At 40.8% G+C, this 27,513-nt stretch overlaps 1 protein-coding gene across 1 annotated transcript in view; it reads right to left on the bottom strand.

Moving 5' to 3' along the window:
- Positions 1-23,265, bottom strand: part of BMPR1A (bone morphogenetic protein receptor type 1A) — a 73,858-nt gene extending 50,593 nt beyond the window's left edge. The window contains exon 1 of the mRNA XM_063133113.1: positions 22,937-23,265. The gene's annotated coding sequence lies outside the window, so the exon portion shown is untranslated. The remainder of the gene's footprint in view (positions 1-22,936) is intronic.
- Between the last annotated feature and the right edge of the window lie 4,248 nt (positions 23,266-27,513).

Below are 27,513 nucleotides of genomic sequence, written 5' to 3'. Positions count from 1 at the left end.
CTAAGCACTCATTCTGGCATCCTTGCAAATAAATTAAGAGAAAACAGATGCATTGGCAGAGATGCATGGAAAGCACTCAGACTTCAACCATGTCAGGGATCTATTGTGCTATAAATATAACAACATGCAACCTAAGGAGGCTTCTCTACTGATACACTTGTCTTTTCCATAGCAGCAGCAAGCAAATACAGATTATAAACTTCATGGGGAGAAAAAAGAATGCCTTTTGTTACTTCTGTAACAAAGGTTTGTGCCAAGAAGGTTAACTATTAGAATCACACTGCTATGTAGAACAGCACAACCATTAGCTCTTGAGCTTAGTAATAAAAAGAGTTTTAAACAGGCAGTATGCTTCTCTATTGTAGCAGCTAAAAAATTCAGCCAAAATTAAACTCCTTCAAGTCACAGTGATTTCAATTAAGTTACTCTAGAACTGCAACCTACTTAAGAAGAATAAGCCCCATCTAACTTAATTAGACTTAATTAAGTCAACACGTATATGAATTCTGCTTGAAATCTTCTCAATCAGGACCTTCTTTGAGTACAACCTAGCCAAAGTTAAGCACTTTAACGGTATTGTTTGCTAGGTTGTTCCCAAAGAAGCTCCTGTTTGAGGACTTTTCAAGCAGCAGCTGATTTAGGTCAGACTTACATTACCCAAAGAAAAAACTAATTAAAACATTGTGTTTTTTCTTTAAGTACATTTTATTTAAAAAGTGTGTGTACAACAGCCCTTTTGTTTCTTTTATACCTTTATTTTATTCAGTGATCTCAAAAAGGAAGGGTATTGCTTACTTGAGCTTGAACAAAGTGTAAATTTTGAAAAGGCTGAATTTGGGGGGGGGGGGGGGAAACAGAATCATATGAATCTGAAAATGTAGAGGAAAGGAATTATTTTTGTCCTTCTTTTCTCCCAGCACATCCATACCCTCTGGATGAGAGTTACTATATCCCCATGCAGTCATCCTGAGTCCATAAGATAGAATGGTTTATAAATATTCCACTAATGCTATTAAATGAACCAATTTGAACCAAGGTTACATATAATACTTTCAGTATTTCCCATATATTTTTTTTTAAAGAAAAACACGCACATTAAAATGCAGTGGCCATGAGCTAATTATACAACAGCATAGGCAGGGTTCGCCCAACATGTCCAGCTCATTTTGGGTTAACCCAGAATGGGCCATAGTCTGTGTGGCTACAGTTTTCAATATGCAACTGCCAAGCAGATCAAGTGGGGCTTGAGCTTTGTGATGCGAACCCAGCCATTGGGGGCTATTCAAGGGTTAAACAACTCTCGCATAAACCTTGATTAGTAGTAGGTTATATGAGGTTTCCTTAACCCTCAAATAACCCATCATGGCCAGTTTTGCATGACATGGTGCAACCCCCGATTACAGGTTGCATATTCAAAATGGCAGCTGCACACACCCATTATGCCTGCAATTCATCAAGCCAACTGTACAGTGCAAACTGACCCATTGTCTCTTGTATCCTCATAATGGGGCTTTCAACAAAGAGCACAAGTAACTTGCATCAAAGGGACAGGTGGATATGGCAAGCCTGCAGAGGCTCTCCTTCCCCGTATCTCCCACCATATTGCCTGCACACATGCCCAATTCTACATATGAGGAGAGAGGAGCAAACAGGCCTCTACTGAGCCCTTTCATGATCCTCTCCGCACAAGAGTTGCACCTGTAGCGCAAGTGGATTTTGCTCACTTATTTAGTACTCTATAGTCTTACTAACCTAGAATGGCACTCTTTATATCTGTACGCTTACAGAGGCAAGGACATGAAACAAGGCCTTCTACTTGAAGGCTAAGTGTTCAAAATTTCTGTGAAGCAAGAGCTAATAGTAAGCAGATTAGGCCAGGTACAAATTTGTGCAAACAGAAATCATTTGCACTTGCACAAATTCATACCTGCACAACTATGCACTAGGTTATGGGGGAATGCACTTTTTTGGACATTTTCTTTATTTTTACTTATTTTCCAAAGGTTTATTTGTGTACCTGCTATTTGCTTCACCCAGGACTTTCCCATCCCTGGGTCAAATTGCACAAGATTTTGAAGTTGGATCGAGGGCCTCCTGACTAGGGGAGGCTGCCTATGAATTGTGGTCCTGATCCTGCAAACCTTCACAGGTTTATAGAGCAGCAGCATCTATATGATCCTGTCTTGCCATGTGACTCTATAGGTGAGCAAATTAACTCACAGTGCCCGACAGACAACATAATAACTTACAGTGGGTTAAATAACCCCTACTGCAGATCATGCATTATCAGAGTGGGTTATTTCAGACAAATACCTCATTTGTAGGTGAAAAAAATTCCCACTAGATGACACAATAACCCACAATGGGATAAATAATCCACAATATGTTATTTAGCCCATCATGGGTTATTGTATCATCCAAACTCAGTCACAGAATAGGTAAGCTGAATAGGCAATACACCCAAGTAAGTGGGTATAAGATTACAGCTTTAAGGTAAAGAAATAAAAGTACTTTCATCCTAGAGTCAACTTCTCCATCCCATTTTGCATAATAATACGCTCACCAATGCCAAATTTTTATCTTTGCAAAAAGATAATTTAAAAAAATAATAATTGGGGAAGCTCTTCACTTATGGCTCAGGAAGGTTGCTAGAGCCATCCCCTTCCTTGTTTCTATGGCCCTGCCGGCGAAGGAGGCTGCGGCAGCACAGAACGATTTCATCTCCTGGCAGGGGATGAAATCACTCCACGCCTCCTCCTCCTTCCCCATATGTTGCCCTGGCCTCGCATCAAATGGGGAAGGAGGTGTTGACTGGGGGGGGGGATACCATTCTGGACAGGGGATGGTATCCCTCTGCAATGCCTGCTTCCCCATTTGTTGTTTTGCTGACGGCGGAGAGAGACGATGTCAGGAGAGTCTCTCCTGACAACATCCCCCCCCCCCTTGGCATAGCAATGAATTACCTTGGTGACAAAGTTGTAGCAGCTGGCGACGAGGGATCCTGCCTCTCTCAAGCAGCTGCAGGAGTTCCTAGCATCACCCATCACCAGTCAAAGAAAGGGATGTACACATTCCTGGGAACATGTGGGGTGCTGCGATTGGCGATGCCCCATCCAGGGACAGCATGTGCCTGTCCCGGGAAGCATGTGAGGAGCTGCAGTTTGCAGTGCTCCAACAAGGGATGGCATGATCGGCGGCTGCCCAAGTGCTTCCTAGGATGGGATTATTTCCCCTGGCTATAGAGCCCAGCAGGGGTTTCTGCCACTCTTGCCTCGCAACTCTGTAGGCAGAGGAAATAATCAACGGAGCCTACCAAATGACACAATCAACAGTTGTGCAGATAATCAACTCTGCACACTGTTGATTATTGGCGTGGTTTCCCTCCAACAGATGACACAATAGTTAACGGTGGAATACTTAGTCTACCATGGACTATTTAATCAACCATTGACTATTGTGATCTGAACCCAGTCACAACCAAATACAAGTAGCTACTAGATTACCGTGTCAACTTATCTCTGTCATTTTGGGTACAGCATCCCATTGACTATGCACAAGCATATTTTAAATCAAGGCTTCCTAAAGTGTGCTCCCTAAGCTATTTGGGGATGGGGAGGGGCAGTGATACTGGTTTTCTGGTAAATTTTCCAATGCCAAAGATCAACTGGGATCTGGTTTAGCATATTTGACTTTTATTTAGTAAACAAAACTTGAAAAAGTATTCTGTATCATTTTTCATGCTGAACAAGTGTTTCAAAGATTTTCTCAATAACCAAAAGCATTGACCTGAAATATATTTGATAAAAACAAAACAATATAACCCACTTGTGCTACAATCCTATGCTGACCTACTGGGAGTAAATACCAGTGAATACAGAAGGTCGTACTACTCCATAAACCTGCATAGGTCTGCACTGTTAGTGAGATTGAAATGCAATATTCAAACAAATCTAAAATGTTGTCTAGGAATAGTTTTTCATTAGAATATGTTGTCTAAATTTTAAGGAAAAAAAATATACATAGTGATTTTCGCAAGCCCAAATAGATGTTTTCTATCTGTGTGTCCAGTCATCTGAAAAAGTGATTTACACCTTTACAAGACTTCAATTTGACATTTAACTCATCCATTAATTGTGTAGCAAATTAATTTTATAAAAAGTTTTTTAAGGAATGGAAAAATTTGCATACAAAACCCCACAATGGAAAATTGTCTGTCTTACATTACTGTGAGTGGGTAATTGCAATGAACCTTGGCTTTTTGCAGGAACTGATGCATATGTTTTATTTCCACTACTGCATGTTTGTGTGGCACAGTTTAGTAAGTAATGGGGTAAGTTAAGTGCGAGTACAATATTCAGACAAATCCTTAAGAACATAAGAACAGCCACGCTGGATCAGTCCAAAGGTCCATCTAGTCCAGCATTTGTTCACACAGTGGCCAACTAGCTGCCCACGGGAAACTTGCAAGCAGGACATGAGTGAAACAACATCTTCCTACCCAAGTTTCCCAGCAACTGATGCACACAGACAATACTGCCTCTGATACAGGAGATAGCATATAGCCATCATGACTAGTAGTGGTCGATAGACTTATTCTTCATGAATTTCCATAGTTTTAACTATGTGCTGCGTAAAGAAGTACTTTCTTTTACTTCTGTCCTTAATCCCTCACTATTCAGCTTCATGGGATGACCCCAAGTTCTAGTACTGTGAGAGGGAGAGAAATGTATCTCTATCCACATTCTCCACACTATGCATACTTTTGTACACCTCTATCCTGTCTCCGCTTACTCACCTTTTCCCCCCCTAAGCAAAACAATCCCAACATCTATAAACTTTTCTCATAGTGGAGTTGCTTGAGCCCCTTGATCATTTTCTGCATTTTGTGTAAGCTTTTGTGATTCAGCCTGAACAGGATGCTTCCCAGCTCCTGTCGGCTTTCCCCCTAGGTTCAGTTTAAAAGCTGCTCTGCCACCCTTTTTATATTCAGCACCAGCAGTTTAATTCCATTTTAGTTAAAGTGGAGCCTGTTCGCAGTGCCTACTGAATCTGAACCCTTCTCTCTACACCAGACTCCTTAGTTTTGCTTGTCTAGCTAACTCTCTGTGTGGAACAGGGAGCATTTCAGAGAGAGCTACCTTGGTGGTCCTGGATTTCAATCATCTACCTAACAACCTAAATTTGACTGCATGGTTAGGAATGCAAACTGTTAAGAGTGAGTAAAAAAGAGTTAGTGTGAGTTTGATTTCTTATCTCTTGAGTAACAAAGCTCTGGGATGAGAATGGAGAAGGACATTTTTATAAAGGAAACTGGTAAGGTTCAGGATTCATTAAATCGTACAAGGGGGAAAGATAGAGATTCACAGAATTTAGATTGTAAGCCTTTGGAATAGGGTGGAATATAAATCTAAAGAAATAAAAGTCACTGTGCCACATCTTAAATGTTCAAATGGATACATTCCACAGCTGTTAAGCAGATGTGTAATTCCACATTTAGATTCCCTTTCTAGTTTATTTTTATTGGACAATCTTCGACTTTAAAGCTGACATCTGTTCTTTGACCTTCCTCAATACAGTTTATGCTTTCTGTTCTTTATTTTATTTTTTTATTTTTATTTATTTAAGGATTTTTATGCCGCCATTCAGCCAAAAAAGGCTCTCATGGCGGCTTACAAAAGTATTTCTTCTTCATTATGCCAGAATATTTCTCCACATAATAAATACTTTTACATTAAAAAGGTGTAAACTGGAGAAGTATTAGCATAGCACAGTGGTTCACACAATAACCCACACTCAAGGTTAAATATACTCTGAGTTTGGTTTGTCATTGAATCGTGAATTTTTGTTGAAATATAGGTTGTTGTTTTGTGTGAACCCAGCTCTGCTAACAAGCAACCCACAGTTCACATCCCAACAACAAACCATAGGTTATATTCATGGATGTTCGTGGTTATCAAACTATGATTTGTTAACGCAGCTGGATTCACGCAACACAACAACCTACGTTTCAACAACTCACGATTCAATGACAAACCAATCTCAACCTTGTGTGGGTTGTCATGTTGTGTGAACCCAGCCAGTCAGAACATTTAGGAGTAACCGGATTAACATTGGTTTAAGCCTTATTAGTAGAACTTATCTATGCATTAAAACACAATAAAATCAATAATTTCTTCAGAATACAACTCTAATGTTTAAACCTACCCATCCAAATTTACAATATTTACATTAAGGGTGCATTTGGAGTAATAAGGTTGTGTGTTATCAAACAATTTGCATCTGATAACTCATAAAGTTGCAAGTTGTAAAAATAAACAAGGTTTATAGTAGTAATTTTTCTTTTTCTCAAAATCAAATCAAAAGTGTTTTAAATGAAAAAATAGGCAGAAACTTTTTAATCAGTAGATTAGCAGAAGTTTTAAATGAAGTTTAAATCTCTGTGATTATTTGGTAGTGCTAAAAACAAAGATTTAGATGTTTGTGAAGCACGCTGCCATCCAGACTGCACAACGACCAGCTTGCTTCTTCTACCAATCTGATGGGGGGAAAACTTAAAAGATGGGACTTTCTTTCAGTTCGTATCTAAAACGTTTTCCTTGAATGTGAAATGTTTTGCTTGAATGTGAAATGTCCTTGCTTTCCTTCTATACAAACCTGACAATGTACAACTTAAATCAAGTGAAATGTATACCTGAAGTGTTATGCTGATGGATCTTGAACTTTTTTATTCTTAAAGCACATGACTTTCTGCTTTGCTTCCTTAAAAGAGAATATTCTACAATAATACAGATCCCAGTTGGCAGTCTTTCCTTTCAACAAGCAGCAGTTTTGCCCTTGTTGTCCAGTTAAGAGAAACACTGTATAACTAGATAGTAGCAAATAGTTATAGAAAGGATCAAGTAACATAACTGGTCTTTTAAATGCAGATTTTCATTTTGCAGATGGTAAGGTAATTCACTGGGAAAAGCTAGAAAAGTATAATTGTCATATGTCAGAGGATCCTTGATACTCCAAATGCTTCAAATTTGGAAGCTTTTATGCTAAATTTGAACGAAAAAGAAACAAGATAACTTTTCCGGGATCCAAACAATAACAACAAATTAAAGTTTGTTATTATACATGGTATGGACTGAGTGGGTATATAATTATGATGTGTGTGTTTTTAAATCCCTTAGTTCTTTTTAAAAAATGCACCATCCTGTTTTAATCAATTTTAATTTATTAAAATTTAAATCAATTAAGCGACTCATCTTTGTAATGCTAAACTATAGTTCAGTGTTATATGTGAATGTTGCCAATGCAGACTAAATGCAACTGTGATCTTTTTGTATCTTTGCAAAAATTCAACAAATTTTAAATAGGGGGAGATGATGAGGCCCACATATTCTGTTAACTGTTTTGTGGCTAAGCAGCATGGTTTAGCGTGTTGTCTGAATGGGGCCTATGTGGGACTCAGCCTACAACCCCATGCCAAATAAGAGATCAGGACTGTTACAAAAACCATTACCATTTGGTTGGGTGCTGCATGTGCTGTTCCCAATCCACTGTGAAGAACTGCTTATACAGACCTGAGTGCTAAGCACAGACACCCAAATCCAAAAAGCTGTGCACATAACACTTTTCAGCACATAAAATACCAGCAAGGGAAATACCCAGATGACTCTATGTGCATATCATTCTCTCTGGATAAACGCAACGGTATTTAGGATTAGGATTTTAGCTAGTCTAGGGCTCTGCATATGTTTCTGACAACAGTGCAGTGAATTTATTCATGGTTTCTAACCCAGATAAATTTTAAATATGTCATAGCCTTTACTATGAATATAGTAAATATAAACTGCACCCACTGATTCCTAGCTGATAATGACTTTCTGGGACATGAAACTTTGTGTTGCAATTCATTATTGTATGAGGCTGCCTCGACTTTCACCAGTGCAGTGTTTTCATGTCCCTACTTGGGATGTATCAGTAAGTTTATGTTCCATTTGACAAGATATAAATGGATGAAAATTCCCTCAGACTGTCCTACCAACAATCTGCTCTGATGTATACAATTATTCTTTCTAGTTGGTTTCTTCTGCATTTGCAACAAAACCAAGATGTCCCATTTTTTTTAATTTTTAACAGTGAATTTGATTTTTTTGTATTTCTTACTCAATTCATTTTCAATATGAAGTCATGAAACCACCTTATAAGATATAAACAGCTAGTCTAGCATAGCAGATAAGGGCCGGTTCACACAATCGCAGCAAGGGAAATGAGCCACAACAAATCATGGGTTCTCTTCAATTGGATTTGCATAACTCAATAAGCCATAATAGATTGTTAGCCCCATTAGTGTCAGTGTGGCTTACCATGACATGCAAACCCGGCGTGAATGATTCAGTACTCTGTACAGCACCATGTACATTGATGGTGCTATATATATAAATAAATAAATAAATAAATAAATAAATAAATAATAATAATAATAATAATAATTAACTGCACACAAGCCACCCTGAAAACCCATGGCTTGTAGTAGGGTTGTTGAGATTGACTTGTTCTTAGGCTGGCTTGTCATAACACCTGAACTTAGCACTGTAGCTTGTCCCAAGCGACTAGCAAGAACCTATCAAGAGTGAAAAATAGCCTGTGCTGCTCCTCACAATCTCATGAGTATAGCCATCAGCCTCCCTCACCACTGATATCTGCACCCTCCCTAATCTGATCATTACCCCTTTTCAGAGCACTTACTTCTTTTGCGACCTCTAAAAAAAATAGGTGCTTCAGAAATATGCAATTCAGTTAATAGTTTAAAAATAAAACTTTCTCCCAGTCTTTTGCAAGAGCACAGACTCACCTGTGAACTATGTGTTGTCTCACCTTGTCAATTCCCTTGTCAAGGAAACTGCAGAAGTATAGTTGATATAGTACTAGGAAATCAACTAGGCAAACTGCACATATGCTAATCTGTGCCCACCTGAGAAGGACCAGGAGTGAAAATCATACTAACAGAAAGTACAAATCCATTTGCGCAACTTAAAAGCACCATAAACAAAGAAGAAAAAGTAACTGCTTCGAAAAAGAGCACCAACCCCGGGGGTGCGCAATAACTCCCATTTGGCAATGTTATCCTCTTGCTATTACACCTTGAACTGGTACTTGTCAATGTCCTCCCCTTTTCTGACACTTCCCCATGTGCTGATGTTGACAAATGGAAGTTATTGGCCCCTCCCCCACTGCAGTTCCTTTTTGGAGCAATTTGTGCTGGGTTTAGCGCTTAGTCATTTCCCTCCACTGCTATCTGCAATCACCATTCTCCCTCATTACCTGTCAGTGCCCTAAATTCCCTGCTCCAAGCCTTTAAATCTCCACACATCTCACCTGTTTTCTGTCCAGCCTTTAAATTTACACAAATCTCCCCAAAAGTATTTTAAAAAAACAACCTTAGAAGGTGGCTGAATGGGATGGAGAGTGTCAGGGAGATTTGCACAAACTCACTGAAGTGCACCAAACCCAGCAATAATTGCTCCTTAAAGAACCCATAATGGGTGTGTGGGTGTTTATAGCTCCCTTTTATCAATTTCACTGGGACTCAGGGAAGTGTCAAAAAGGGGGAAGGATACTGACAAGTGTCAGTTTAAAGCATAATAGTGAGAGAACAACATTGCCAAATTGGGTTATTCTCACCCACCCCAGTTTGGTGCTCCTTTTCGGAGCATGTGTTCTCTTGACTTTTTCTCTTTTGGTGCTTTTGAATTGCACAAATGGGTTCATACTTTCTCTTAGTATCGCCCCCTTCCCGTTCCCCTTTACAAGTATGCGCAGATTAGTCTATGTGCAGTCCTTGGTTTGAATCTTGCCTCTGACATGAATTCAGGTGGCTGGGTTCACACAACACAACAATCCATACTCAAGGTTGAGTATGAAACATGGATTGCTGTGCTGTGTGACCCCAGCCTCAAACAACCCATGAAGATTGGTTGTGAACTGTGAGTTGTTCATAGTTAACAAACCATGGGTTATTAGCATGGCTGGATTCACACAACAACCAACATTTCAACAACAATCCACAGCTCAATAACAACCCACACTCAACCTAGAATATAGATTGTTGTCTTGTGTGAACCCAGGCAGTAGGTAGCCTTATGCAAGCCACAAACACTCCCTCTGCAATATGGGGGTTGTTTTTGTTTTTGTTGTTATTATTATTTCCTGCCTTTTCCCCAGTACTGGGACTGAAGGTGGTTTACAAGATTAAAACATGTACAATTAAAACATATAAATATAAATTTAAAATAGTTAAAATAGAATTAAACCTGCAGTAAAATTAAAAACATTTAATTTTTTTTAAAAAGAGTAACAGATTAACAAAAAAAACCCTATACATTAACACAGGTCTAGAGTAGTTCCAAAAGCCTGCCAGGACAAAAAAGTTTTTGCCTGCCTCCGAAAGTGCAGCACAGAGGGAGACAGCTTAGCCTCCCTGGGAAGGGAGTTCCAGAGCCTTGGAGCAGCCACCGAGAAGGCCTTTTCCCGCATACCCATCGGGCCTGCCTGGGATGTTGGTGGGACTGAGAGAAAGGCTTCCCGAGAAGACCTCAGATCACAGGCAGGCTCATATAGGAGAATATGGAGTTTCAGATAACCTGGACCCAAGCTGTATAGGGCTTTATAGGTGATAACCAGCACTTTGAATTGTGCCCAGAAACAGACTGGAAGCCAGTGGAGCTGTTGTAACAGGGGAGTTGTGTGCTCCCTATAACCGGCCCCGGTCAACAATCTGGCTGCAGCTCTTTGAACCCGCTGAAGTTTTTGAACACTCTTCAAAGGCAGTCCTACATAAAGTGCTTTACAGTAATCCAAACGGGATGTAACTAAGGCATGCATCACCGTGCCCAGGTCTGACATCTCAATAATGCTGACTTACAAGGATTACAATGAAGTAACGCTTATGAAACACTTTGAACACTTAATAATAATAATAAAAAATAACATTTGTATAATACTTTTAAGTCAAGTCATTAGTCCATCAAGGTCAGCATTGTCTATCCAGACTGCAGCCACACTAAACGAAAAGCGATGGCAGAGATTGAACCTGACACCTTCTTCATACAGTATAATAAGAGTGGTAACACTCAAACCACAAAGACATCAAAACAACATACATAGGTAAATAATTCAGAAATTTTACAAATGTATAAAGAACAGGCACATCAACAATATTTATAAGATGTTCACGCTAACATTCACAATGAAGCCTGTAATATCAACAATCTAATATACATATGGTGAACTATTCACATGAAGCGTCTTTTATATAAACAGTTGTCCGGTACTAATTGCTGTTTCAAAGAGTTTTTTTGAAAACTCTTTAAGGGACTGAGAGCATGACTTGTCAGCTTGAGGAAACGAGAATGATATGGTGGTAAGCCTAGATAGTTTTTACAGCATGCTTGTGCATCATTTACTAAGGTTGTGAATTGTTTATAATGATAAATCTCATTATTTTTCCTTTAGATAAACCCTGGTGGGTTTCTTTCTAATTGTGTAGCCGTGGCTCCTTCTGTAAACTTAGTGGGTGAGGCCAATATTTTGTTTTGTTCGCATTGCATAACAACATATGATATTGCTTTAAAATGCTGAGTATGGTGTTTTTGAATTACTTTTCAGCATTATACTGAGGAAGAATCTTCGAAACAGCAATTAATACCGGACAACAGTTTATATAAAAGACGCTTCATGTGAATAGTTCACCATATGTATATTAGATTGTTGATATTACAGGCTTTGTTGTGAATGTTAGTGTGAACATCTTATAAATATTGTTGATGTGCCTGTTCTTTATAAATTTGTAAAATTTCTGAATTATTTACCTATGTATGTTGTTTTGATGTCTTTGTGGTTTGAGTGTTACCACTCTTATTATACTGTTGTTTCCAAACCACAGCCTTCTATTTTCCTTACCTTCTTCATACAAAGCATCTGTTCTAATTTAAGCACAGCTTACTATTTATTTATTTTATTTTATTTATTTAAGCATTTTTATGCCGCCATTCAGCCAAAAAAGGCTCTCATGGCGGCTTACAAAAGTATTTCTTGACAGTCCCTGCCCACAGGCTTACAATCTAAAAGACATGACACAAAAGGAAAGGGGATTGGGAGGGAGGAGGAGGGGGAAAAGGAAAGCAAATTCAGGCACTACAATCTTAATTGCAAAGTTCAGCAGTTACAGTTGACAGTTGGCAGCAGGAGGGAGGGGGCTCTCAGCTGGAGCTGGACCCAGGCACGGTGGAGAGGTGCCTGGCTGCTGCTGCTTCCCTCACTGGTGGCCTCTGCAGAGGTTATACTAAAAGTTATAACTAAAGAAAGATAATCTCTTATCTTTGCCATGAACATTAGTGGAACTTATTCACATTTTTCTTTCTTTCTACGTTATCACTTTAGTGGTAGAATTCTTAGAAAGTGTGATGCCTAAAATGAAAACTACAGATCCTGACATGAAAACTACAGATTAGCATTTTCTGGAATAACAAGTATGTGAGATTATCCTAAATGAAAAGTATAAAAAGGGGCTCTGAAAAGACTAACTTCCCAGTCCAAATTGAAGTTACTGAAAAAAGCATAGCAAACATGTATATGTGATTGCTAATATATTAAACAAAATAGGCAAGAGCATGGAGATGTGAAATTGCCAAAAATAAGTATATCCTCACAAACATCCAATACAGATAGCTCCCCACCCCAAAACATAATGAAAACTTGACCATTCCGGCTCAATGGCAGTATTTGTAATTCCAATATTTCTTAGAATCTAGGCTTGACCCTGCCACTTTTACAGCTTCAGAGTCTCCTTCGCTATTGGAAACACTGATTGGGGCCTATCAATTATATTGACCCATGATCCATGCTTAATTATTGGTGAATAAATATGATACAGAGGGTGTTGAGGAATGGAATAGGGAACTGGATTGTCCCATTTTGCCTAATCAAAGGATAGCTACTTTAGTATTTGTATCTGAAGTATCTATGGATCTCAGGTTATGCCCAATTTAGCAAAAACTCTTGTTCCATGTCTATCAGACACTGCAGTGTGTTTCTAATAAGTGCTTGCCTAAGCCAGCTAATTGTTGGAAGTGTAACATAGCTAATGCTTATTTTAAGCATGTTCTGGCAATGTCCAATAGTTGCCTCTTTTTAGGATGGAGGTTTTTGTAAACTGCCCAGAGACCTTCAGCTATGGGTTGGTATATAAATTTAATAAATATATAAATATTATATGGATAAACTTCATATTAGAAGTTTTTCCATATATGTACTCATGTACATGTCTTTTAAATTATCTACCTGGTTCTTGGAAATTAGCGCATGGACAGCACAAATGGATTTTACTGTAAGTGTGTTTTTGACAAACTGAAATTACAACACTGGAAGGATCAACGCTCACCTGTTATAATGCAATGGATTGAACATCTTACAATGTATTCAACATTTGAATGGGTGGTGCACAGACATCACCTCCAAATGGACACTTATTTGAATATTTGGTCTGCTTTTGTTGAAGTTTATGTGTAATTCTTAGAAAGTTGTATTTTCATATAATACACATCATAGGCATGCACTGAAATTGATCTATTCATATGTATGTAGCTATAATTTTTCTTTTTTGTTTGTTTTGTTGAAATTTTACAATAAAAAAATCATTAAATATGCATCAGAGTGAAATTGAACTAATAAGTAGTGATAGCAAAAATGTTGGTGCCCAAACAATCTTAACGGAAACGAATTGAACTCTGTTGGAATGGATGAGTGGTTGACATCATATCATGCAGAGATCTCTGTGTTGCTATAATTAGTGTGTCAACAGCGTTCAGTTCCTTTGTTTTTCTACTTAAATTTAAGCAATGTAAGGAAAGTACTTGCTATTTTCTTTAAATGTTTAGTTATTCCAATAAAAAAAATCTATATGACATCACATTTAAATCACATTAAACATGCCTTAATTTCCCCCCTCAAATATTTCAGGTCAAATACTAATCCCAAATACTGGGATTAAAAAAATCAACATGGAGTACTATTTTTTAGCTTTGTTTAATAAATAGAAGTAAAATAAACATGCTGCATTAGACCAATCTAGGCTCCCATCAGCTCTAGCTAGCATAGCAAATAGTGAGGGGTGAGGGGAGTCGTAGGCCAAAACATTTGGAGGGCCACCAGTTGTCCACTCCTACCTATTGCATCGAAACATTTTTGTAGATTTCTCCTTCCCCTCCAATCTAGTCACCAGGGCCAACTCCAAAAGGTACAACCCTCTGAAGCAGGTCCTCAGAAGTGAGAAGGAATTGGCAAAAATTGCCACACTTCACTTTTCCACTCAGCAAGAGCAGAATACTGGATCCAACCTAATGTCTTTTTCATGTAGCATTTTATTGATATGCATCCTTATTTAGGAAATATGTGAATTAGAAAAAGAGAAACAATCAACCTTCACTGAAGTCCGTTTGTGAAACTGCACTTTTTGCAGAAAGCATTTCATAGTTCTCGTCAGTCAATTATAGTCTGGCTGAAAGACTCAGTTGGCACGTTCTGGGAAAGATTACAAATCGCAGTCTAGACTTCAGAGGAGACGTGCTGCTTTTATATATGCTGTATTAATGATCACATGCATATTGCTATAAGTTATGCAATACTGGGGCACTTCTGAGAATTCTTAAGTTTCTTCTTGAAGCACAGTACATTTGGTTCTATATTTACTAACAGATCCTATCCCTTAAAGTGTGCAGACATATAAAAATGTGCAGCTGAGGAAACAATGTTTCTTCATTTAATAAATCAGTCATGACAACACTATTTTATGATAGTAGGTATAATCTGGACATTATTAAGGCTCACTCACAGAATACCATCAGATCTCAATGATAATGTATTCATCCTGTAACGGAATTTCCATAACGTACTGTAGGAATAACTGTGGAAGTGATCACGATAATAAAGCTGTATTATGTAAATGAGCTTTAGTTGTTGGAGTTAAAATTCTAGAACTATACAATATATCACTAAATGCAAAGAATACTTTCCTACTTCTAGGAAAAACCCCTCCTTACTTCTGGAACAGAAGTATAACCCTAAAATATCATAATACACATACACATTACCATGACCATAGAAAAACAATCTGATACTGTACTTCTCAACAAGTAGCAGAAAAGTAATAAACTGTGCCAGGCTTACAGACTGTCTGTGACAAGTAAGAATTCTTTTTAAGAGACCAGATAGGGAAGCTTTACAAAAGTTCCTTCTTTTTATTTCTTTAAGGCCACAAGTGACTAACACAAGTATATGTAAGCAGGTAAGTTAGTAAAAAGAAAAGTTTGAGCCAGTAACGTTTGTTGGCTTATTTGCAAGCTATACTATTTTATAAGCAGGAAAGTCTCAAAAGAGAGTCTAAAATTATTCAGTCATATGCTACAGTCAGACCTCTAAGTTTTGCACCTGTAAAACCGTTTCTATTCTCTAGTTATCAAGATTTTCATACCAGATTTATATTCCCCATTAATACTTGTTTCCTTTCTTAACCATAGCTGATTTTCAAACTTACACACGCTCACCGCTCACCCCTCGTTTTGCAGGGTCTGGCTCATCTAATTTCACTGCAATGGATCAGAGGAAATGAGCAGTGCATACAAATATGAATTTCCAAATATGTACCCCCAGAATTCATAGTGCACACTGCAGATCTCTTTGGATTTTTTCCAGGCCATCTGTTTAGAAGGTAACAACTGTGCAATTGTTACTCATGTGTTGCAAGTGATCCAGATGTTTTCCCTCAAAGAGGTGCTTCTGTTTCAGGGATGCTGCATTTCCCAGCACTCCAACTGGTGTTTATTACGGCTGGTAAAATATTATTCTTTAGCCTCCTAGCACAGCCATTCCAAGATGGTGTTCTGCCTGAAGCATAGATATCAAAGTGTCAAAGGCATCGGCTGGCATTAGTATGATACCATAGATGCCAACTCACTGTGCACTCTCTTCCAACAACCGAAAAGATGGCTTTATACATGGACTTCACCAGATGGCCGACATTGAAATCAAATTGACTACATCCTTTGCAGCCAAAGGTGGCGGACATCTATACAGACAGTAAAAACAAGACCTGGAGCTGACTGTAGTTCAGATCACGAACTTCTTATTGCACAATTTAGAATCAAACTAAAGAGAATAGGGAAGGCCCACAGATCAGTTAGATATGAGCTCACTAATATTCAGTGGAAGTGAAGAATAGATTTAAGGGACTAGATTTAGTAGATAGGGTCCCGGAAGAACTATGGACAGAAGTTCGCAACATTGTCCAAGAGGTGGCAACAAAAAACGTCCCAAAGAAAAAGAAAACCAAGAAGGCAAGATGGCTGTCTGCTGAGACACTGGAAGTAGCCCAAGAAAGAAGGAAAGCAAAAGGCAACAGTGATAGGGGGAGATATGCCCAATTAAATGCAAAATTCCAGAGGTTAGCCAGAAGAGATAAGGAATTATTTTTAAACAAGCAATATGCGGAAGTGGAAGAAGACAATAGAATAGGAAGGACAAGAGACCTCTTCCAGAAAATTAGAAACATCGGAGGTAAATTCCAGGCAAAAATGGGTATGATCAAAAACAAAGATGGCAAGGACCTAACAGAAACAGAAGAAATCAAGAAAAGGTGGCAAGAATATACGGAAGACCTGTATAGAAAGGATAATAATATCGGGGATAGCTCAGATGGTGTGGTCAGTGAGTTAGAGCCAGACATCCTGAAGAGTGAGGTTGAATGGGCCTTAAGAAGCATTGCTAATAACAAGGCAGCAGGAGACGACGGTATCCCAGCTGAACTGTTTAAAATATTGCAAGATGATGCTGTCAAGGTGATGCATGTCATATGCCAGCAAATTTGGAAAACACAAGAATGGCCACCAGACTGGAAAAAATCAACTTATATCCCCATACCAAAAAAGGGAAACACTAAAGAATGTTCAAACTTTCGGACAGTGGCACTTATTTCACATGCCAGCAAGGTAATGCTCAAGATCCTGCAAGGTAGACTCCAGCAATTCATGGAGCGAGAATTGCCAGATGTACAAGCTGGGTTTAGAAAAGGCAGAGGAACTAGAGACCAAATTGCCAATATCCGCTGGGTAATGGAGAAAGCCAGGGAGTTCCAGAAAAACATCTATTTCTGTTTTATTGACTATTCTAAAGCCTTTGACTGTGTGGATCATAACAAACTTTGGCAAGTTCTTGGTGGTATGGGGATACCAAGTCATCTTGTCTGCCTCTTGAGGAATCTGTATAACGAACAAGTAGCAACGGTAAGAACAGACCACGAAACAATGCACTGGTTTAAGATTGGGAAAGGAGTACGGCAGGGTTGTATGCTCTCACCTTACCTATTCAACTTGTATGCAGAACACATCATGCGACGTGCTGGGCTTGATGAATCCAAGGCTGGAGTTAAAATCGCAGGAAGAAACATTAACAATCTCAGATATGCAGATGACACCACTTTGATGGCTGAAAGCGAGGAGGAGCTGAGGAGCCTTATGACAAAGGTGAAAGAAGAAAGTGCAAAAGCTGGGTTGCAGTTAAACCTCAAAAAAACCAAGATTATGGCAACCAGCTTGATTGATAACTGGCAAAAAGAGGGAGAAAACGTGGAGGCAGTGACAGACTTTGTATTTCTGGGCGCAAAGATTACTGCAGACGCTGACTGCAGCCAGGAAATCAGAAGACGTTTACTTCTTGGGAGGAGAGCAATGACAAATCTTGATAAAAGAGTTAAGAGCAGAGACACCACACTGACAACAAAGGTCCGCATAGTTAAAGCAATGGTATTCCCCGTAGTAACCTATGGCTGCGAGAGCTGGACCATAAGGAAAGCTGAGCGAAGGAAGATAGATGCTTTTGAACTGTGGTGTTGGAGGAAAATTCTGAGAGTGCCTTGGACTGCAAGAAGATCAAACCAGTCCATACTCCAGGAAATAAAGCCAGACTGCTCACTTGAGGGAATGGTATTAAAGGCAAAACTGAAGTACTTTGGCCACATAATGAGAAGACAGGATACCCTGGAGAAGAGGCTGATGCTAGGGAAAGTAGAAGGTAAAAGGAAGAGGGGCCGACCAAGGGCAAGATGGATGGATGATATTCTGGAAGTGACAGACTTGACCTTGGGGGAGCTAGGGGTGGCAACGGCCGACAGAAAACTCTGGCGTGGGCTGGTCCATGAAGTCACGAAGAGCTGGAAACAACTGAACGAATAAACAACAAACCTATAACAAGGAAGGCTGCATACCACTCTAAAGGCCTTCTTGGGAAGAAAACAATCACTAATTTAAGAGGGCTGCAACGCAACACCAACTGGTGAAAATATTTCTATAAGAATTTTAACCCAGTGTTTTCTTTTTATCCCATTCTTTTAGTTCCCATTTTCTCTCTATGCTACCACAGATTTCTCTGATTGCTTCTCTCGTGGCTCTCAGCCCCAGTACTCTCCTCTTCTTGCACTGGCAGAGGTCTCTTTTCACCTCAACTGTTGCTCTCATTATCTGTGTTCACACTACAATTCTCAGTTACTAATGTTCTCTCTGCCCGTCATCCCACAATCTTTGCAACCCTACCTCTCAGTTATGATTCTTCTTACCCCACCCTATAAATTTCTCTGGAAATGCATAATCTGGGCTACATCCTTTTCCTCATCCCACCCCACAGTCTCTCTGCACTGTTACCCTCTTTTTCTCTCTGCACAACTACAGATCTCTCTGCACCTAATCTCAGTTCTCTCCATTTCTTCCACCAGCCTATGTTTTGTTCTGTTTGTTCCTCCTGCACTCATCTTCTTCTTACTCCTCCTTGCTGAGTTCAACAGCAATAGCATACCCCACAACCACACCAATGAAGACTTCTCAGAATCCCTTAGCCAGTACTTTGTCGATGGCTCACTGCAAAGAAAATGGTGTCAACTCCACTATGCACCTATGAATCTAGGGAGAACAGGAATACTGCAGAAGCAGTGATGCAGCCATCCTCCGAAGCCCCTTATTACTTTTGATGGGCTTGGCTTGGGAAAGGGACACAACAATGGATTCTGGAGGCCCTTCAGGGTGCTGCAACCAGACAGAAAGGGGGTCCCCTGAGTGTTTATGTTGTTGTGCTAGCCTCCCTTAGGACACAGGACTCAGTGCATGAGGTTGGTCAAACTCCGTGCAATTACCTTTCTTATAGACTGGACACCTAAAGATGTGAGGGCAATCACAGATGGATAAGCATTAACCCCAACAACATGCATACTGAATACTGCACTTGCCTTTGAACTAAGACACGCAGGATTATTTTGCACAGGCAGAAATAAAATAAAATAAAGGAGCATGTTTTAAATGTATAATTTGGATATGCCTTTAGAAGCTGGAATGCCCAAGTCATGTATTGTAAAGCTCATAATCAGCGTAGTTATTATCTTTGTTTTCCAGCTAAATCATTCAACCCTGATTCTTAGAGTGCATTTGCATGTTTTGGCAGGATGCTACAATCCTAGGTACACTTACCAGAGAGTAACTACTATTCAACTCATCAGGACATACTTTCAAATAGGTATGCATAAGATTGAACTATAATTCAAGATCCAATATTTCTTATCATGTGCAACAGCATTCTGAATAGCCCACTGAACAGCCCAGAAACATTTCAAAGATCAAGGTAAGATTATGATGTACTTCTAGAATAATAATGGCTGGAATCTAGCACCTAATCTAGTGTGTGTACAGATGTAGTTCACTTCTGCCTAATCATCTCTTGGGAAGGAGATTCTCAATCATCATCAGGCAACTTGTTCTAAGTCATATGAAGTTATATCAGTTAATTATTTACTCCACTTTATCTTCCTTCGATTTGAACCCATTGTCTTGCAATCTACATGGTCTTGCTGACTGCCTTCAAAATCAAAGTCACTTAATCTTCCTTTTGTTATGTTGAAACTACATTTAACATTTTATCACTTACATTTTAGCCCAACTCTTATCTTGCTTTTTAAAGGAGTTTTAACAGAGCTGCAACTTCAGAATTTACAATGTGAGCCCAACACTATGCTATTCAGAATGTCCTTCAGAAAATTTGTTTAGCCTTTAAGGTCTCCTTCAGCTTTTTCTTGCAGTCCGTAGATCTACAGATGTTTTGGATTTCAACTCCCAGAAGCCCCTGCCAGCATGGCAAATGGTCAGGAATTCTGGGAATTGAAGTCTAAAAAAACCTGGCAATCTACTTTTTGCCCATTCCTGCTTTATAATATATTTTTCACATAAGAACAAGTTTCATGATGATAAGCTGACAGAAAGAATAGAACTAACCACCAACAAATGGGACTTGCAATAAAATGTTGTTCTTGTTCAGGGCTCTAGCCAGCCAGCTTTACCCTCTACTAGGAGATAACACCTCCTCCACACACACACACACACACACACACACCATTTCCTATTGTTTTCTTCTAGCAAGTCAGCCAATATTCCACACCCAGTAAGCATACTCATTCCCCAATGAACTGCTTTGGGGGTTTCTTCCCCTTAGGGTTGTGTGTACAAGGAACTATGTATCTGCCATCCACACAACATGCTTTCACATGTAGCCAGTCACAGAAATAATTACATACAGAAACCCTGATTTTTTACAAATCAGATGAATAAATACAAAACCTCTCGCAATTCTAGCTTAGAAGGAGAAGATGCACTATTTCTACAGTTCAAATAATTGAACACAATTCCTACAGAAATAAAAGGTAGAACATTCCAATTTTAAGCACTTCATTTAATTTCAGGGAGCCAGGTTACAATCTTCAAACTACTTATTCTGACTGGGACAATATCAGGCCTATTATCCCAATTTACTTATTTAGAAGTAAACTAAATTGAAATCAAGTGTGAAGGATTGTAATGAATATAAATGCTCCTAAGAGATTTGTGCATTATAGCCTAGGTAAGAATTTAACAAATATACAGACATTTCATCCAGAAAATTTCAATCTCCTTTTTTCTCTCTCTCTCTCCACCAATTTATTTTCAGGTGTATACAGAAATGTTTATTCACAGAACCATGTTTAGCAAATGTATTTATCTTCTCTTTTAATTGTAAATGGATTCCTAAATCCTACATAACAAGGGACCAGAACTTTTGGTGTACTGCCAGTTCATGGTTTCTAGACCACAATGTAACCATTTGCAACTCAAGACGTGTATTTTGGAATAGAAAACACACACACACCTGTTAAATATCTTATAACCAGAAGAGTGTTCTTCTCGTGAAGCATTACTTCACATGTCAAAATGGTAAAAAGAAAAAGCTAGAAACAATTGAAGATAGTGATGGCCAACTAATTCTGGCAAGCAAATCACCCATCAAATACACCCTAGTGCATTCTATAGAAGCCTTTGGACCTGGGTTGACTTTCCTACTGAGCAAGGGTGCACGCAGCAGCAGAGAGAGGCAGAAGTGCATAGAAACATCAAAGCAGAGCACAAGGGCCCTTCTGCACCTGTCCAGGTGTACCACAAACTCCCACTTTTTGGGAATCCGTGCCACAGGCTTGCCACTCATGGTCTAAACTTTAAGCATTGTCATGCAACAGATGTTTCCACTGAACAGAATGCACCACACTGTCCAACAATTAAATCCACAATAACAATGTCCATCACCTACTCTGTTTTTTCCTTTAAGGGAAATGGACTAACACACAATTTACTTTACACAACTGCTGGGTATAACACCAGATTTATTTTGTTTTCGTCATAGCTAATCACAAACCAATAAATTCTGTTTATCTGAAGAAAAACAGGTGACCCAACTGACATCCAAGCATCTAAACCTTGCATTTCATAAGACAATCAAACTCATTTTAGTGGGGTTGTATGTGTGTGCAGTCCACTCCTAAATCCATTTCTTGGAAACAAGACCCAGTGAACTTATTTCCAAGTCAAATATACTTAGGGTCAATTCCAACTGCTACTGGATTACCCAATCTTTTTAATATTGGATACGCTGCAGAAAAGTAACACACGCTGCACATCACTCTACTGTGGCCTGATTAATGCTTCTAATTATGACAACTATCAGCTCCTTTAATATTTATTGTTTACTTTGGCGGGTGTAGTAGAAAGGATAAGAAATAATTCTGTTAATTAAAAAGTAACTCTGCAAATGAAGGGCCCCTCCCCTGCATAAGTAGCACCACTTATTCCAAGGAGACAAACAACCCCAAAACTAACACCAGGACTGAAAAGAGAGAGGCGAGAAAGGGCAACTTCCAACCCCAGATATTTTTAAGGCACCCACAGCCAAAAGATACCAGGAAAAGAAGGGAAGCAGCGTAACACCGTAAACGAAGCGAACTAATAGTCAACTGGCCATTTCAACTGCTCATGCAAGGAAATGCATCTAGCCTAGTTATTAGATAAATTTGGGGCAGCAAAATAAACGTGGGGTGGGCGGCGGCGGGATGGATAACTGTAAAGGTTACAGTAAAGGGGAAGGGTGTTGATTATCAAACAACACCAAGAGCTCCGAGAATGGCCGATTTCGTTTCAGAAAAAAAAAAAAAAAATCAGGGCCACAACAGCTCGATCCTTTTGCGAAAAGTTCACTAAGGAATAAATACCACCGAGTCGAATGGCGCTTAGATCCAAGTATAAGATCCCAGGTACAATCCGCCTCCCAACCTCGCTGCGCCCCATCTCCCTCCTCCATTTAGGGCCCTCAGCCAGGCCTCATGGACCCTGGTTAGAGATGGGTGGTGGTGGAAATGTCTCCTCCTTTAGTCGGGGAGAAGGCAGATGGACGACATCCAAAGGAGGCCGTGAGAGCAAGGAGAAGCGCATGCCTCCCCGCCGCCATTTACTCTCCTTCTTCACTACCTCTACCTCGCCTTCTCGACGCGCTTGCTTACCCGTGGCGGGGGGCCTTCATTCTCCTTTGTGTTGAGCTTTGGGGAGGAGGAGGAGGAGAAGAGAAGGTGGTGCTCCTTTCCCCGGAGCGGGCGGGTTTGGGAGAAGACTACTCCTGGCTTCGGCCTGGCGAGCGGCGTTCCTGGGTTGGCTTCCACACGACGCAGCTCTGGCCGGGCAAGGAGGGCCCACGACGGAGGATGAGGGGAGGGATGAAGGGGGGGGGGGGAGAGAGAGGGAGAGAGGGAGGGAAGGAAGGAGAGAGACTGAGCAGCCCAGACGGCGCAGGCCTCGCTCGCCGCCTTCGCTCACTCGACGCTCGCACTCCTCTCAGCCGGGCCAGGCAGCCGTCCCCTCACCGTGCGTGTGAGCGCGCACGAAAGGGGGGGGAGAAGGAGGAGGGGGGTATTTCGGGGACGAGCGCTCGGATTATTCCAATCACTGCACCCTGTGGCAGTTACTGAGCCGAGGCAGCCGCGGAGCGGGAGGAGCAGGACAGGGGCGGGAGGGTGTCCAATAGGAGGCGGCGGCGCCTCACGCGCAGAAAAAAAAAAAAAAAAGGGGGGGGGAGGCTCGCGCTCTCCTCACAGATACACCCTCCCCCAAGCTCCCGCCGCTAGCTTTCCTCACGTCGAGGTTATCCGACGGAAATTGCCGAATGGCTTCGGGGAAAGGCTCGCCCGGCGTCCCCTTCTGTGGCGTTCTTCTTCCTTCGCCTAGTACCGACAGCCTGGACGCGGACGGCCGGGCGACGTTCGGGCACCTTTACTCAAGAAGCGGGCGGCGGCGGGGCTTAGTTCCAGGCCGAACGCGCGGCGGAGATTGCCGAAGGGCCTGAAGTGCTGTTGGGAAGCCTCCCTCCGCTATCTCCTTCCTTGGAAATTGTTGGCGGTGGGGGAGAGAAGCAGAAAGGGGGGACCTTCGTGAGGCGATTTGGAAGGTGGGATGGCCGCCAACCAATACAACCGTCCTGCAGACTCGTCCCTTTGCTGATATTTGAAGCATGGTCCGTCCTCCTGCTCCTCCGCCACCAAAGGCTCCCCGAGCGGCTTACAAAGACCAATAATAAAAGAGTCTCTGCCCTCAGGCTTAACGTCTGAAAGACGCGGCATAAAAGAATAAGGGATTGGGAGGAAGGGAAAAAAGCGAACTCGGGCACTAGTTCTTAGTTCAAAATGACCCTTATTATTTTATGTTTGAGTGTGACGAGGCCTACTACAAAGCGCTGCCAAAATAGTATCGCCATTTGTTGATGGACTGTCATCAAAATCGGGGCGGGGGGCGGGGCGGGGAAGCAGCTGAGAAAAATAAAACCAATAATAGTAATAAAAAAAGCAATTGAAGTTTTTGCATGCCTGCCTAATCGTGGTGGTTGAATGCCAGCCCAAAGAGCTCTCCTGGAAATTATAGAGGTTCAGATTTTGATGGGTCTCTCTGGCAGGGGACCTCCAGTCCACTTGGGTTCTTAATTTTGCCCTCCGGGCTTCCCAAGATGGCCACACCACTCCCCACTGACCACCAGTTCTTTGGGGGATTTCCTGGAATTTGTGCAGTTGCTCCTCTTTCTAAAATGAGTGGTCAGAAGATAGATCACCAGATGTTTTAGAGTCGCTCCCAGAAGACCCTACCAACATAGCCAATGGTCAGGAATGTTGGGAGTTAAAGCCCAAAGCATCTGGAGATGTACTTCCTGTCCACCCATGCTCTAAAATGTTGAAATGCGTCTCCTAAATTTGGTTTACTGTCAGAGCTTTCATCTGTTTTTGGCCCTGCCCGTCACTGGAATGTGGCCCTTGAGAGCTTCTCTGATATGGAATTGTACAAAGGCTTCTGAAGTACCCGAGACACACAGGACTAAGGTCTTTATGGCTCTAAAAATCAGCACCTTGAATTGTACTCAAAAGATCAGTCTCTTTAAAATATGCAGTGGAATCCTGAGCCATGGATGTCATTTCTTTTTATTTTGCTTTCTCATGTTATGTTTATGAAGGTTAGGCAATCTTAATCTCAGTTTAGGGCAGCTCATTTCAAAGTTTGTGCATTCCTAATTTATTTGATTGGCTTCTGTAGCAGGATAAAGAATTTTCATTAATTGAGAAATTGGTATATTGCCTAACCTTTTCAGACAATGGGGCACCTTTAATTCAAACCTCCAACGTGGGATTAACTTTCTTTTTATCATACCTGACTTTTTTCCTCTCTCTCTCTTGTATTTCTCCTTCTCTTGAAACCAGGAGGAAGAGAATTTACAAGGCAGAAGTGTTTGTATATGCATGTTCAGGGCTGGCATCCTTAGATAGCTGCTGGGGCCCAAATGACTGTGCAGGCCCCACCACTTATGCCTACCCTGGGCTTCCTTTATTTTTTTAAAACTTGAAGCTCTGAGTGGCTGGGTCTGGCTGCCAAGGTAGTATCACTCTGGGGCACTGTGGGAAATTAAAATGGCTGCCCCCAGCAACTTGGTGCTGCTTGGAGCACTGCTGATGCCATCATCTGCTACTCTTGGCAGGTAATGCTACCAGGGCCCATCATTGACAGAGAACTTTGCAGTGGGCCACCCAGGGCTGGTGCCAGACTATTTTATGTAACACTGGCCCTAGGGCCCCTCAAATGTATTGCTAAACCTGTGTGTCCTTGTGCCCTTCCTTCCCTATTGATTCCCTTCTGCAACTCCTCTCTCTGGTCAGCTTTTCCCAGGTAAGGCTCCCCAATGTATATTTGTTTCATTAACTTGGGTAATTGTGGGCAGGAGAAGTATTAAGCTTCTCCACTACAAATGCTGCCCCTGATGCTGCCATTCTGCAGTGAAAAAGCATTTTCCAGCCACATCTTTACTGTCAAACACATAATTTTATCGACCACAACTTATTAACTCAGGTAGTTTTAAAAGGAAAATCACATTACCTTACTGAGGCTTTGCTTCATGCTTTTCTTGTGCAATTGTAATGGGCTGCGTTACATAGGCAGAGAGAGGTGACCACATGGTCTATGATGGAAAACTTCCCCTCCTCTTGGTGAATGCCCTGAATGGGACAGCACCCTCTAGTGGGTGCTTTGTAGTGCAACCTCCCTTGCACATGGTAGTAAATCCCAAGATAATTCAGCAGAATCAGGATATCTAGGTTTTTTTTTAAAGAATGGAATTATCAGGGGAAGGCACGGGATGTGCAGGAGGTTGACAACCTTGTCAAAAGGACCTGCGAACTTCCATGAGTGACCAGTCACGAGCGTGCCTTATTTTGCTCATGCCAAGAAGCTTACCCAATGCTCTCATGGTCATGGGGTGTTTGAACTGAGTTTTAGATCATCCTATTTAGCATGCTAGATTTCTAGAAACCCTTCCATTTTGTTCTCAGTTCTGGGGTGGCTAAGAGATACAGGCTAGTTAACTATTCAGTCCTTGGAGGTAGATCAGACTATCCTGGGTTGAGATAGGCTAAACTGATTGCATTTTCTGTTAAACTGATTGGATTTTCTGTATCTTCAAAGAACATGAGGGATGGGGTTATAAAATTGTATGAAGTGAAGCTAAAAAATAAATGAACGTTCAAAAGCAATTGTTGCATTGGATAGTAGTAGGGTTTGTTTGTTATCAATGGACTGTTATGTTTAGGAATTACAACTTATTTTAAAAGAGTTCTTTCAGAACATGGTGGTTCTATTAAGATTCTTTGTTTTTAAAAGATTTCAAAACTCCTTGGCTTGAAACACTGTGAAACACTGTAATTCCACATTGCCACCCCTTCCCCTTACCACACACACTTTAGAAAATTGTTTTGGTAGTCCTCATATGGATACACTGCCATCAGCATTGGGAAAGTGAAAGAGGTTTGAGGTTGTGGGGAAAATCAGTTGCCGTGCACGTGAAGTTTCCTGGAAAGTGACTCTTCAGTTGTGCTAATGTGCTTTCTCTTCTCCTTTGCAGCTGACTAGAATATTGTTTGGGATATAGTAGCAGTTTCTCATGGCAGAGTGCCCTCTTAGTCAAGCATTTTCTAAAGGGCGACTGATTGAGAATAGTGCTGAGGGCACTTAAAATTGGCAGCTGGCCTTCTGTGAGGATTCTGTGGGAAACACTGGTGAGTATTGTCAATGGTCCAATCTACCACAGTCCGGCTCCAATATGGTAGGCTTGCTTTATAAAGAGGAACTGCTGCTTTAGAATAGGAGATGATAGTTGAGGCATTGAGAGCAGTACTAATCCCTAGTGTTCAAAACATTTCATATACATTATACTTCTCCTGTTGACCTACAAAGCTTTTCACTGTCTAGCTCCTTCCTATCTCTCCTCTCCCATCTCACACTATTGCCCCGCTTGTGCTCTTCGCTCCTCTGATGCCATGTTTCTCGCCTGCCCTTGCTCGGCTTCGTCCATTTTCTTCTGCTGCCCCTTATGCCTGGAACGCTCTTCCAGAACATTTGAGAACTACAAGTTCAACCGCAGCTTTTAAAGCTCAGCTAAAAACTTTTCTTTTTCCTAAAGCTTTTAAAACTTGATTTTGTTCTGACTTTATACTGTTAGTTTTACCCTACCCAGTGCCTGTTTACCCTACCCTGTGCCTGTTTGCTTTCTCTTCCC

This window comes from Elgaria multicarinata, chromosome 8, assembly GCF_023053635.1.
Source record: "Elgaria multicarinata webbii isolate HBS135686 ecotype San Diego chromosome 8, rElgMul1.1.pri, whole genome shotgun sequence".
NCBI classification, from domain to species: Eukaryota; Metazoa; Chordata; class Lepidosauria; order Squamata; family Anguidae; genus Elgaria; species Elgaria multicarinata.
This window is presented reverse-complemented; position numbering and strand designations above follow the sequence as displayed.